General features: G+C 41.6%; 1 long non-coding RNA gene across 1 annotated transcript; it reads right to left on the reverse strand.

Annotated features, from left to right (window-relative positions):
- Positions 1–11,513: 11,513 nt before the first annotated feature.
- LOC136752482 (uncharacterized) lies at positions 11,514–14,689 on the reverse strand. The gene is made up of 5 exons (XR_010817304.1): positions 14,661–14,689; positions 14,293–14,315; positions 13,527–13,816; positions 13,197–13,283; positions 11,514–12,810 (listed from the first exon to the last, which is right to left on the reverse strand). It is a non-coding gene; the product is annotated as an uncharacterized LOC136752482 (long non-coding RNA).
- Between the last annotated feature and the right edge of the window lie 648 nt (positions 14,690–15,337).

The following is a 15,337-nucleotide window of genomic DNA, read 5'->3' on the forward strand; positions in this document are numbered from 1 at the left end:
TTGCAGACGTCTGAAGCATGTATTGAAATACATGTATTGATTTACAGAATGGTCCCAGCTCCAGCTCCGACGCCAGTCCCTCATCGCCCTGCTATTCTGTCGAGTGCGTCCTGCCCTCCGGATTGGTGGACGACATCATCAGGAGGGTCCTTCTTAAAATGCAGCCTTTCTTAATTGAGATCAGATACTGTCTGACCAAGGCTCACGTCAGCCGCGTTGCCCTGTTCATCATTCCAGATACCCTGACTGAGCTCAGCAAGATCCCAGGGGTGTCTGTGAGTGACGGAGTCGCTTACCCCCCTGCTGGCAGTGTGAAGCGAGCGGCTGGCTTTGTCCACAGCGACGTGGTGGAGATGTTCTCCCAGCTTCATGTCCAGAGAGCAGTGGCCACCAGCTGCCCCACTGTGATCCGTGAGATTCCCAAGCTGGTGGTCAGGGAAGCGCTCAAAATGTATGGTTTTGAGAGCTTCAGAGCATCTGCCAGCCCCCCTCTGTCTCTCGGGGTCATCCGCACAGCAGATCTGGAGAGAGACAGCATTGTGAAGCTGAACTCCACGGAGAATCACGACAGCAGAGACAGAGAGGACCTGGTCAAGCTGGACACTTCTGTGCAAATCATCCCAAAAGTGCACATGGTCAGAGATGCCTCCTTCCAAATGAATCTGGAAGCAGAAGAGTTCATACTGGAAGTAATTCATGAGCTCTTGTTGAGACTGGACCCCATGTCCTACTTTAGTGAGGAGCTGCTGATCCAGCGCATTGCTCTGGAAGATCAACTGGTCTTGTTTGTGTTGAAGCACATAATGGGCTCCAGCACTGATAACGGGCTCCAGTTACATCATCAGTAAATACAAGGATACCGTGTTATGGCATGAGCATCTATGGCTGCGAAAGGAACTGGTTCCCTTGTATTTATTCTTGATGTGACTGCTGACAAAAGCAGCAGGATGAATTCTGGAGTGTTTAGGGCTTTGTTATCTGCTCAGATTCAGCCAAATGCATCAAAACTCATTGGCTCTTCACAGTGCAGATGGACAATGACCCGAAGCATACTGCGACAGCAACCCAAGACTGTTTTAAGGTGAAGAAGTGGACTGTTCTGCAATGGCCAAGTCAGTCACCTGACCTGAATCCAATTGAGCAGCATTTCACTTGCTGAAGGCAAAACTGAAGGCAAAACAGCCCAAGAACAAGCAGGAACTAAAGACACTGCAGTGCAGGCCTGGCAGAGCATCACCAGGGAAGAAACCCAGCATCTGCTGATGTCTATGGGTTCAGACTTCAGCCAGTCATTGACTGCAAAGGATTTGAAACCAATTATTGTAACTCACAATTTAATTCATGATTATGTTAGTTTGTCCAATTACTTTTGAGACACTAAATTTGGGGAGACCACGTATAAAAATGGTTGTAATGCCTACACTGGTCACCCAATTTGGATGTAACTGCCCTCGCATTAAAGATGAAAGTCTACACTTAAAGCACATCTTGATTTTTTCCTCGAATCCACTGTGGTGGCGTACAGAGCCAACATGATGACAACTGTGTCACTGTCTAAATATATATGGACGACCTAACTGTATATTGTAAAAACGTGTTGGACTTTTAAATAAAAAATTAAGACAATACAGATAACACAATTCTTATTATTCCAAATTGTTTTGGAAGCTTGTAGTTTCAGAAACTTCTCATTTGTGTAGCAATGAAACATTAATCTATATATCTATATATCTATATGTGTGTGTGTGTGTGTGTGTGTGTGTGTGTGTGTGTGTGTGTGTGTGTGTGGATTACAGAATCACAGCTCATATAACAAGCTGAAGGAATTCCCTCTGAAGACGGTGAACAGTTTGTGACTCGGGGGCCGTGCAAGTCTGAAAGGGATCACTGGGTCAGTTTAGGGAGTGATCTGGAGGACACTAAACATGAGGAGGAGCTATAAACAATAATCACAATCAATAAACAATCACTCCAGAAATGGACTGACAGTACTGTATTGGTTTTCCTGCTGTACTGACTACACTAGTTTGTAGTAAGGCCCCCTTGGATCGGCGCTGTGCAATGGGCATCTGATTCCCGTACCTGAGTCAGTGAGGCCGACACTGCAGCCAAAGGTACAACAGAACAACAGCGGTTCTTCTCAGCACCAGTCCTGGAGCCACACTGCACCGCCGGGCTCTGTTCTCCACTGAGCTGTCAGGTACTTTATTGAGCCACTGAACACATAATGCGTCCAAATCTGAGCTTCTTAAATTAATATACACAGCTGGGAGATTTAAATTAATGGAGAATATGATTGTATATCCCATCATATCTTATCTGCCAGTCAGCTCAAATGGGGTTTATCACCCTGCTGTGCTGCCCATTACCATTACCTCAGCGTTGGCACTGGACTCTTGCAGGGTGATTGGCTACGCCACTTCCATTTAATTGCAGATTAGGCGCTTTATAGTCTATATCTGAACCATTATGAATCATTGCTAATCTAAGGTACCATTCATAAAAAAATCTCAATTTGTACTTCAGTGCCTGTGCTGTTAATAGCAGCTCCCTGTATGACAAGTTGTCTGAATAAAGCCCAGCATCATATGGACAGCCAAGACACCACAATTCTATGCCAGCTCAGATTTAAAATGTCCATTTAAAATCTCTGTGGCGCCTGATCTGCGTGATGTTGCCTACCTCCAAGACAGCGATAGAGGGAGAGAGAGAGAGAAATAAAGTGAAGAAAAAGTTATAATACAACAAAGTAGAGGATAGTAGTCAATAGAAGGAGAGAGATACCTACCTAATATGCTGAATACATAAAAACAAGAGCAGGAGAAAAATAAGAATCAGAAGAAAGTAAAGAAAAATTATCTACAGGATAAGCATAAAACTAAGAAAAGCAAATACTGTTAAAAAGAGGATCAGATAATAACAGAAGGTGAAAGAGAACAAAGCGGGGACAGGTAGAGTCGATGAGGGAGTCCCGAGACTGCGGCGATGCCAGCAGTACGGGGATCATTCTTGCAAGGAGTCAGTTCACAAGCTGGGAGCCAGTGAGCCAGTTTCCTCCTGTGAGAGCTGGGGGAGGTGGGGGGTGTGGCAGAGTTTTCTTCCAGAGTTTTTCTTCTAGAATATGTGCTACTGCGGACATCATCTGAGCTGTTTCACAATATATTGTAGATTCCTATCATCTGGAAAACCTTGAATTACAGTATTTTAACTTATTTCTCCACTGAGTCAAGCATCTTTTCAGTGTTGTGGACCTCAACATCGGTCTGTTCAAGATGCCGTGTGTCTTTAAAGCCGCGCCCTCGGCCTACTGTGTCTCAAGGAGAACACCAGCGTCTTCTCCATATGCACCTCTGCCACCACGGATCAGACATCGGTTCCTTCAGGACACGATTCATAATGTGCATATCTGCCATGTGGAGTAGATCGGTCATCTGAAGACACAATGTGTCAGAGATCCTCCTTATAAAAGGCATCTCTATCACATGGACAGTAGTTGACATTCACACAATCTATACGGTAAATATCTGTAAGTAAAGGGACGATTCAAAATACTAATAATAATCTTGATTCCAATTTATCTCATTTATCAAATTATTTTAGTACAGCCCTCAGGTGTCGTCAGCAGCATCATATCTCCTGTGTTACTGAATCAGCTTGACTTCCTAGTGTAGATACTCTTGTGTGTAAAGCTGTCAAAGTTTCAAAACAATGTGTTTATCTTTGTCCCTTTATCTACCTTAAATACCTGAGACCATTAAAATAATTATTACAGCAGCTTCTTCAACACCACAGTTAAAAGCTGATGGGTAAATTATGGCAATTATTACTCTTTGATTCTCAATACTTTTTTCCCAATAAACCATCATTTAAAATTATTTATTTATCTCTCTCTCTCTCTCTCTCTCTCTCTCTCTCTCTCTCAGTCATCTCAGGCTGCTTGTCTGCTCAGGCGAACAGGGGGAGCAGTGTCACGGCCCTTGCCCCCTGCTACCCTCTTCCTAATCGATAGGGTATTTCTGTTTGTGAAAGGACTATTTCCACACAGTTATATAACTTGCCACGACTATGTTTCATTCAATTAGTTATGTTACACCTTTAGTAACTTCCTTATTTTCCCTCATATTCCAGTCAATTACCATCCGAATCTTTCGTGGCAGTACATTTGTCTCACACAGAACAAACTCTCCTTTCTCAACCTTCTTCAATGTTGGTTATCATTGCTCTGCATCCTAACAGCTGTTCTTTCTCCTGTTCCTAATTTCTTTTGAGAAATGTATTGAAGTTATATTTATCAATAGGTATGATTACTATTTAGACATATATTTCACCCCATTATGTGAGCTAATCAGTTTAGTTAATCTTTGGGAAATAAGCCCAATTAACATAGCAATAGTTCATTTCTTACCTATTTAATGTATTTAGGGATCTTATTCCCAGAGATTTAAAAAATCTTCATTGTGTAACTCATAGCTACCAAATGACCACATCTTTAATTTCCTGGAGTATCCCATCAGCGATCCCATCCTCTTCGCCAGATAATGTGGAAGAACAATCATCTTCAATCAGGTTGGAGTCAGAGCTTTTATACACAGAAATCAAAGAGCTGGTTACAATCACAAAGTCATTACTATGTTATCTTAAAAGTTAGCTAAGCAGAATATATATCATTATAGGATAGAGTTCACAGATCAACACATGGATTAGGGAGCAGGCACTTCAATCATACTGTTTGTTATTTACGAATCTTGCAGACAATGTCAAACCGAAATCAAACTACCTTCTGGCCTGACCTTATCTTTCTTAAGTATACAAGAGAGAATAACAGGTGTAAATAATTTCTAACTTTCCTTCCACAGTTTCCATTGGTCCAGCAGGTTTGAGTGACGGGTCTTCCTAACCAATCAGTGATCAGGTGGGCTGATATTGTTTGCAATATAAATATATATATTTTTTGAATGCGATACTTATGGCGCTAATTTGAGCCTGTATGACTGTGTCTTTAACCCCTATTTAACCATCACAATCAAAGTCATTCAGAGTCACACACAGCACAGATACATTGTAAAAACCAAACAAAAATCACAAGAGTGCGCATGTAGACGAGCAGAAACGAAAATACAGCTATACAAATATGCCAAGATAACTCAGCCTTTTATTTGTATTTATTTGTATTGATGCAATAAGGGATTTACTATTTCGGACACTTTTACTGTATTGAATAAAACACAAGTTAGAGTTAACATGCATTCGTCACCGCAGACACAGTTCATTATGAATATACTTTGTGGATACATTTTCATTCATTTTGTGATGTATTTTTACTTTTATTCTTCTTTAAAAAACAATGACTGTAGGCTAGCCTATCGTTTATTAATGCGGCTGTTTTGGGGGTATTTAAATTAGCTGTCGGAGGATCTCAGGTGATGTTATGATTTGATGGGAAATTATTGATTGATGAAGTCTGGGATGATGGTCCCAAATCACTGTTGCATTGTCCCTATTTCCAGACACGCAGCGATGCTCTTATATTCCGAAAGTCGCCCTGGTTAAGAGCGTCTGCTAACAAAAACATAATAATATGGGATCTGCATGTCTCCCCTTTTTAACAACGTCCAATTTTTCAGAGAAAGTTCACTTTGAAAAAGTATTTGTAAACAATTCAACTATGATGTATCCATTGTCAGATAACATCTTTTTATTTTTAATGTAAAATACATTTTTTAATAATTATGTTGTGATGGTATTTGTATTTTCAATATCAATCAAAATGGTTTACAGTAAGCAGCAAACAACATTGGCGGCTAATGCTGTGACAACCACAGTCTAATGTACTTCCACAAATACCCACCAGAGGCCACCGCCCTCTCCATACCTATCTCCTCTCCCAGCTTCACTCATTCAATCATCACAACATGCACACTGATTACTCACCACACAGCTGCTTTCCATCATCTGTTTCTCCTACTGCCTATTTAAACCCCTCCCTGACTGTGATGTCCTCAAGGACCAAAGGAAAGGATCCAAGTGCAGGCTTAGATATGAAGCAGGGGAGACCGTGACAGTACCCCCCTCCCCAGAATCGGCCTCGGCCGGACCAGAGCAATGAAGACGGTGGCGAGGACGGCCACGAGGCCGAGGAGCAGGAGCAGTGGGATGAGCCCTGTGAAAGTCCGTAATGAGAGACGGATCCAGGATATCCGAAACTAGAACCCAAGAATGTTCCTCTGGACCATACCCCTCCCAGTCGACCAAGTACTGCATGCATCCTCTGTGGCGACGAGACTGTAACAGGGCTCTGACAGCAAATGCTGGACCGTCTTCTAGATCCAAGGGAGGAGAAGCCAGAGGAGAAGAAGAAGAAGAAGAAGAAGAAGAAGAAGAAGAAGAAGAATCCTGAGGAAGATCAGAAGGAGAGGAGGGATCGGGGCGTTCAGGTTTTAACAATGAAACATGAAATGAGGAAGCTATCTTGTAGTGAGGAGGTAACTGGAGACGATAGGTAACAGGATTGATTTGGCGGAGGACAGGAAAGGGACCGATAAAGTGAGGGCTCTGGTTGAGAGCACTGCACCGACGCCGTTTTCAGAAGCATCTACTTCTACCACGAAAGGGAGATTAGGGTCTGGATGCTTGAGGACTGGAGCAGTGGTAAACAGGGACTTAAGTTTCTCAAAGGCGACCTCAGCAGAATCCGTCCACGATAAGCGACGAGCAGAGCCCTTTCATAAAGAGGTTAGAGGAGATGCGACTGAACTGAAGTTTCGGATGAAGCGACGATAAAAGTTAGCAAAACCCAAGAAACGTTGCAACTCCTTAATTGTTTGAGGCTGTGGCCACTCAGTTACTGCTCTTACTTTTTCGGGATCCATGTGAACTCCACTGGCATCGATGATGTATCCCAAAAAGACCACTTGCACTCGATGAAATTTACATTTCTCTGCTTTGATATAGAATCCATTTTGCAACAAACATTTCAGCACCTGTCGAACCTGGGAGATATGTTCCGAGAGAGTAGAGGAGTAAACCAGAATGTCATCAATGTAAGCAATCACAAAGTGATGAAGATAGGGATGTAACACCTCATTCACAAAAGCTTGAAAGAGGCAAGGTACATTGACCAGACCAAAGGGCATGACTAAATATTCATAATGTCCAGTGTTAGTAATAAAAGCAGTCTTCCACTCATCACCTTTTCGAATTCGGATTAAGTTGTAAGCACTACACAGATCGAGCGAAGTATCGAGCTCCTCTTACCTGTTCCAAGGCAGCCAGAACTAAAGCTAAAGGATACCTATACTTAACTGTAACTGCATTAAGTCCCCTATAATCAATACAGGGTCTTAAACCTCCGTCCTTCTTTGCCACGAAAAAGAAGCTTGCTACAGCAGGTGAAGGGGATGGCCGAATTATGCCTTGTGCTAAAGCCTCCTTAATGTACTCTTCCATGGCCTTCGGTTCTGGAAGAGAGAGAGGATAAATTCTGTCCCGAGGTGGCGTAGAACCAGGGAGAAGATCAATGGCACAATCCCAAGAACGATGTGGAGGCAGAGAGGAGGCTCGGGATTTGCTGAATACGGCAGCCAAGTCTTTGTATTCCGGTGGGAATTTGGGCGGAGTTCACAGAAATGGACTCTCGATGTGGGTGGCTCTGCAAGGTGAAGTAAGACAATTAATAAAGAAATGTTCTCCCCAAGAAATAATAGTCCCCTTGATCCAAGAAATGACAGGATTATGATGAATGAGCCAAGAATGTCCAAGTATTATATCAGCTCCAGGAGAGTCGATCACTAGAAAAGGCAGTTTTTCAGAATGCCGGTTTCCGATGGACATGGTGATTGGCTTGGTTTTCTGTGTAACTGGACTGGATCCGATGGGTTGGTTATTGATTGCTCTGACATTAAGTGGTGGTAGGAACGGTGTGAGGGGAAGTTTGAAACACTTCGCAGTTCTTCTGTCTATGAAGTTTCTTGCAGACCCCAAATCTATTAATGCAGACAGAAAGATGTGTTGATTGTGGAGCTGAATGCATACTGAAAGCATACACTGAGCAGGTGATATCAGGGGACAGGTACTTACTGGTTTCCGTGGAATTGCCGAAGTAGATCCTGGCAGACTAGGACAGGCATCTCAGAAATGACCAGATTGACCACTATAAAGGCAAAGGCGCTGTTGAAGTCTCCTATGTCTTTCCTTGGCAGGTAGTCGAGTCCTTCCTATCTGCATGGGTTCTGGATCTGTGTCAAGGCTAGACTTGATCTATTGAATGACCGGGATGTAGTAGATACAGATAGTTTGTCTCGGGATCTCATTAGATTATCAAGTCTGATGGCTAATTGTATCAATTGCTCCAGATCGAGCGAGTCTCCCTTGCTTGCTAATTCTGCTTGTAAATCATCACGCAATCCACGACGAAAGAGAGTGATTAATGAAGGCTCACCCCATCCGTTGATCTCAGCCAAGGTCTGGAACTCCAAAGCATAGTCAGCGGCAGAAGAAGTACCCTGACGGAGAGAGAATAGTTGTTCACCAGCGTCCTTCCCGGTTGTCAGATGATGGAAAACCTGTTTGAAGTGTTCAAGAAATGCTGGGATAGATCATGTTATTTCCCCTCTATGAGCCCATATAGCTGATGCCCACTGAAGAGCCTTTCTGGTAAGTAGCCTAATGATAAAGGCAATCTTGGCATCATCAGAAGGGAAGGAAGTTGGTAGATGGGCAAAATACAAAGAGCATTGTAAGATTAAACCCTCGCATCGCACCCTCATATTTGTCTGGAATAGCCAGATGTACAGATCTGTCGGAAAAATGGAGGAGCTGAAGGGCCGGGGTGTGCTTCTGGTGTTGTCTGTCTGGTGGATTGGGGAGATAAAGCAGGCGCAGTTCCAAAGTGGAGTTGATCTGTCTTAACATTTCGTTATGTTCTCCCAATAATGCCCACTGAGCATTATTGCTGATGCAACATCTGGTAAAGCCACTGGATCCATGTTAACAGCGAAGTCTTCTGTGACGTCCTCAAGGACCAAAGGAAAGGATCCAAGTGCAGGCTTAGATATGAAGCAGATAATCCGATAAGGGCAAAATGAGAGAGAGATAACAAGGACAATCCAAGGTCAATCGATCAGGCAAACAGGCTAGTAGGGAGATCCAAAAAGGGGTAAACGAGAGAGGGTAGCAAAAGATCAAATACACGGTTAAGCAAACAATAAACAAGACTCGGCATTGATCCAAAAGAGAATGCAATACTTCGCGAAGAAGCTAGGAAACAGAGGGGTTTAAATACTGTGTAGCAAAGGGGGTTTGAACTAGGTGAATGAACGACTAACCAATGACAGGAGAGGAGGACAGAACAGGTGCACCTGGAAGGAAAGAATGTGGAAGAACTGGTTGAAGTGGACAAAGGAAAGGAGAAGCATTAGAGTTAGTATTCGGGAGAGGGAGACCTCTGGTGGTGAACTAAGGTAGAAGCAGGGGAGACCGTGACACTGACTCTCATTCAGTGTGAAGTTTTGTCAGCATTTGCTTAATTTCCAAGCAGTTGCCTTTCTCTAGTGATTCTGCTGTATCCTCCACCTCTGGCCTTGACCTTGACCTCTTTGATACCACGTTTGCCTGATCTTCTGACCCTTGTTGGTGACTTCGACAATGCCTTTTGCCCAGCCTTTGTTTGCCCTGTATTGCTGGTATCTGACCAAAGCCTGTTTTTGACCTCCTCTACCTCACTCCACAATTTTGGACACAATCCTTCTTGGATTGGTTACAGCAGTGAACTAAATTTAACAGGGTACAATTGGGAAGAAAACATGAAAATTGGCAGAGAAATATTGGGAAATAAATAAATAAATACAAGATTTGACCGTTTTATTTGGCTCTGAATGGTCAAAAGAGAATACCCTGCAGGTCCTGACGGCATGCCATGGTATATATACACTCACCTAAAGGATTATTAGGAACACCATACTAATACTGTGTTTGACCCCCTTTCGCCTTCAGAACTGCCTTAATTCTACGTGGCATTGATTCAACAAGGTGCTGAAAGCATTCTTTAGAAATGTTGGCCCATATTGATAGGATAGCATCTTGCAGTTGGTGGAGATGGGATGCACATCCAGGGCACGAAGCTCTATTGGGTTGAGATCTGGTGACTGAGGGGGCATGTTTAGTACAGCGAACTCATTGTCATGTTCAAGAAACCAATTTGAAATGATTCGACCTTTGTGACATGGTGCATTATCCTGCTGGAAGTAGCCATCAGAGGATGGGTACATGGTGGTCATAAAGGGATGGACATGGTCAGAAACAATGCTCAGGTAGGCCGTGGCATTTGAACGATGCCCAATTGGCACTAAGGGGCCTAAAGTGTGCCAAGAAAACATCCCCCACACCATTACACCACCACCACCAGCCTGCACAGTGGTAACAAGGCATGATGGATCCATGTTCTCATTCTGTTTACGCCAAATTCTGACTCTACCATCTGAATGTCTCAACAGAAATCGAGACTCATCAGACCAGGCAACATGTTTCCAGTCTTCAACTGTCCAATTTTGGTGAGCTTGTGCAAATTGTAGCCTCTTTTTCCTATTTGTAGTGGAGATGAGTGGTACCCGGTGGGGTCTTCTGCTGTTGTAGCCCATCCGGCTCAAGGTTGTACGTGTTGTGGCTTCACAAATGCTTTGCTGCATACCTCGGTTGTAACGAGTGGTTATTTCAGTCAAAGTTGCTCTTCTATCAGCTTGAATCAGTCGGCCCATTCTCCTCTGACCTCTAGAATCAACAAGGCATTTTCGCCCACAGGACTGCCGCATACTGGATGTTTTTCCCTTTTCACACCATTCTTTGTAAACCCTAGAAATGGTTGTGCGTGAAAATCCCAGTAACTGAGCAGATTGTGAAATACTCAGACCGGCCCGTCTGGCACCAACAACCATGCCACGCTCAAAATTGCTTAAATCACCTTTCTTTCCCATTCAGACATTCAGTTTGGAGTTCAGGAGATTGTCTTGACCAGGACCACACCCCTAAATGCATTGAAGCAACTGCCATGTGATTGGTTGGTTAGATAATTGCATTAATGAGAAATTGAACAGGTGTTCCTAATAATCCTTTAGGTGAGTGTATATACATATTGTGTGTCTGAAAGAAACTCCCAACAACACAGAAGCGATAAGGCGTTCATTGCCTCAAGTGTTTCCAGGGTTAAAGGTAATTACCCAACACCCTCTGGGAGAACTGTTTCGACATGGTAAGATAATCTGGTGTGTGATTTTGATTGCTTACAACTGAGCAAATTTAGAATTGCTGTTATACGAGGGTTGCACATTTATCAAACCAAGCTATTTCAGTTTTTATTTTTAATTACCTTTCTAAAAATGTAACCAGTTGATCACCATTATTAGCTGCATGTACATCACAGTTGTAGAGGGTCGACTGGAATAAGATAATGTAGAAATGAGCCTCATTTACATAAAAAAATGAATGCAGATGAGCTTGTGAGGAATCCACTTAGACAGTAATGTTGTCTCAGGAAGATGTTTATTGAGCAGAGAAATAACAGGGAGACTGCAAATGCACAAGTAAACCAAGCTGTTGCTTACCCTATTATTATGATAATTAAAATGCAAATCTAATAGATTATTGCCCTATTCTAATACCCTTACCCTAATACCTATGTTTTTTAAATACCCATTGTTTTAATGTATTCATACTTATTTCTATCACCTTTTTGGGGGGGTTATAGTTGATTCCAATATTTTTCCTCATTATTTCTGGGCCATTTCTACCACTGCTTCCTCCATCACTGTTTTCCATACCATTTTCTATACTGCTTTCTATACCATTTTCCATACTGCTCTCTATGCCGCTCTCTCCCCCCTTTCCTCCACCGCTTCCACCCCTCAGCATGGGGTTAAGATTTCTAACATCCTGCCATGATGTTGCTAGGCTCCAGATAATGGAACTCATATAAAAATTGCTTGGATTCCTCACTGATTCAGAAACTATACTGGCAACAATTGCAACCGCATCATCAATATTCATATTGGGGAATTCTTTTGCTAATTTGTCATTATAACCCAGAGACCATATTTTTTGCATCTTACTAAACTTGTTGGGGTATTTCAGATTCATTCTATCATAGCTGTAAATTGACTTTACATGGATACATTTAACTATTTTCTTTAATGATCCGAATGGAAATGCATAGAATGTGGTACGTTTTTCTTTGTCATATGCATTCATTTGTATAACAATGTCACCTACTAAAAAATTATATGTACTTGTCTCTACTGCATTTTGTATGATATAACTTATAAGATTTTTTAAGTCCAAAAATGTATCAATTTTAACAACTTGTTTTTTGTCCATCTTCATTGTTTTGAAGGTATACACATCAAGACTCTTAAGTTTAATCTTGGTTCTAGATGTTTCAATAATATATTTATTTAAATCTGCTATGAAGGTTTTTCCTGACTCAGTGCTATCTTGACACTCCCTTATGTTTTCTCCCGAACAGAAAGAAATATCAAAATTAATGTTTTCATTGTTGTTAAGTTTTTCCTGTACAATGTGTTTTTTACAAACATTGGATGTTTCAGGATCACACAATTTTAGTGTAGAAATTAATTTGGAATCCCATACAGGATACTTATAAGACTTCTTTCCAGAATATATGTACAGAATATATTCAGCTATTTTAACACTTTCTGTTAAGTTATAAGGTGAACTATAGAATTTTTCTAAGAATACTCCCAATGGTCTTGCTTTGAGTTTGAATTCGACAGTATCCTCACTACTTCTTATCTTCTTCCTTCTCTGTGTTGGGGGAATAAAGATACATTAATTTGATTTATTAAATGGAAAAAACTAACTTTAGCGTGTGTGCTCATTATACATATAAAGTTACAAATTGTACCTTTACTGTGCTACACCTGTTCACACGTGTCAAAGCAGCAAACCACCCATGCACTCCTCACACTCCTCCTCATATTCCTCACACTCCTCCTCACATTGCTCCTCATAACTCCTCCTCACACTACTCCTTAAACTTCTCCCACTCCTCCTTACACTCCTCCTGATGTGGGTGAGATCTTACATGGGTTTTGTGTTCTTTGTTGGTTAAACAGCCGCTGCCACTCATGCTGAATAACTGATAATAATACTAATCATTTTAATGGGTCACTCTGAATACTGGGGCTGACCTGCAGTGCCACCGCTGAAGTTTGTCCGGTGTCTTTCAGGACGCCTTCCTCCTGCTCTTCATCATGGGAACGTTTCTGTGGTGAAAACTGATCATAAACAACAACATGATTGTGAGCCATGAGCAGCACAGGGTATAAAAAAGATTATTAATGACAGTAACAAATGTGTCTCCTTCTCTTACAGAGTGAGCTGGTTGTGAAACTGCTTGTTTTTTGCTGGTAATCTCAAAACTTCTGTTAATCCTGGCTTCACTGTAACAGCTGTGTAATTAATATGTAATTAGTCTGATCTGGTTCAGCGTGCTGTGCGTGGGCAGGGAGAGCACATACCTGTTCTGACACTCCTGTTGGACTTGTTCCACGCCCTGACCCGCCTCCGGTCTGGTCCCCGGGGAGCTCAGCCCCTTTCTTTCGTCTTTTACCTTTTCTGCCCATTATAGGAGATATAATAGGAACTACAGAAGAAACGCAAATGCTAGGTTTTCCCTGTTGTGGAATTGCAGTTAAGCTTATTCTCTGTTTGTTTGTAATGTAAATGAATGCAGGCACAGGAAGGTACAAAACGTAAGGGTGTCCCCGAGGACCAGTCTTTGTTCCAACGAAGTATCTGAAGTTCTGTACTGCGGGGATAGAAAAATAGGTATAAAAACTAAAACAAGACAAAGTCATTATAACATTCTTCTAATACTGCACCCCCGATGGATAATATGTAAGAATATAGCCACACTTAGTAAATTATACACAGTAAATTATATGTGTTTGTTATGTTACGGTAAACTATATTTTGACTGACAGGCTAATAATAACATGCAGGTTTTATGATGAATTTAGTGTCCCCTAGGATTGATGTGTTCCCGGTGGATGTGCACCAACAGCAAAACCCCACTATATCTGTGAACGGGAGCATGTGATCACTCGCTCACAGAGCAAAGTGTGTCAAGCTGTATTCAAATTAAAATGTTCATGCAGAAGCCAAATTGCAATTGCATTTTCAAAGACTTCCCCGTCTTCATGGTGGACTTTATTCAAGCGCTATTGCAACTATGAAAAGTGAAAAACAGTGCAATGAAAGAATCATGGAAATTAACTGACTTACTTAAATTCACAGTTGGTTGGTACCTGAGAAAAGACAGATGCGTCTCAATGGGGTAGTGATTTTACTTCATCATTTAAGCTTTAAAGTTTTGGAGGTAGACCGTAATACTGACATTCAAAACGTTAAATATTGTGCTAATCAAGTTGATGGAGCTGAATAATATTGAACTGAAGCAAATGCACAGATCTGAGTTCAAAATAATTCAAAATAATAATAATATGCAAATAATTTTCTGATTGTTTTGGATATACAAATATATACAGATACACATTTTACCCAGGTATATATTAGTAAGTTGTTGTTTTTATTATATCAATATTAAGTATCAACTAAACCCTAAAAGTTATTTGAGAAAAGTTCATACTTACAGGTCTCTGCTGAATAAGGTGAAGATGAATGATAGGGGAAGTGAATGGCGATTTTATTGTCAGTCATGTGGGAGGGGACAAAAGACACACCCACATTTTAATCACCTCATGTTGCACCACCTATTGCTGGAAAACAAAATGAAAGTTGTTCTCTCCACATACAGTTGTGCAATTGCATGTCCATGGCTCACCGGAGGCATATGGGCTAGAAAAGCAGAGACTAAACAGATGAGTCTTCAGCCACAATTTAAAGGCTACGACAATCTCTTACATTGGCTGGAAGACAGTTTTCATGTTTTTTGTTTTAGTTAAGATTCTTGCGTTGTGAACTAAGTGAAGTGCAGAAATAGCTCTGTTTGTGCCGCCTGACAGAATGGCATTACATGAATCCCATCTAGATGTACCAAATGCGTGTATCAACGTAACGTGTGTCATGTAACGAGATGAATTGTGTTAGTTTAGCAATGTTTGTAAGCTGGAGGAAGACAGATTTCAAAGATTATGGTCACAGATGACTCCTTAGGGGGGGAATTAATGTTATCATTATTCAGTTCTATCAGCCATTTCAAGCTTGATTGCCACTCCTGTAAACTGATATCAGAGCCCTAACCTCCAAACTTTTGGAGAAAAGGGGAACATTAATACGGCACAAAATTCACTAGCACTTGTATCCATCC

This window comes from Amia ocellicauda, chromosome 7, assembly GCF_036373705.1.
Source record: "Amia ocellicauda isolate fAmiCal2 chromosome 7, fAmiCal2.hap1, whole genome shotgun sequence".
NCBI lineage: Eukaryota > Metazoa > Chordata > Actinopteri > Amiiformes > Amiidae > Amia > Amia ocellicauda.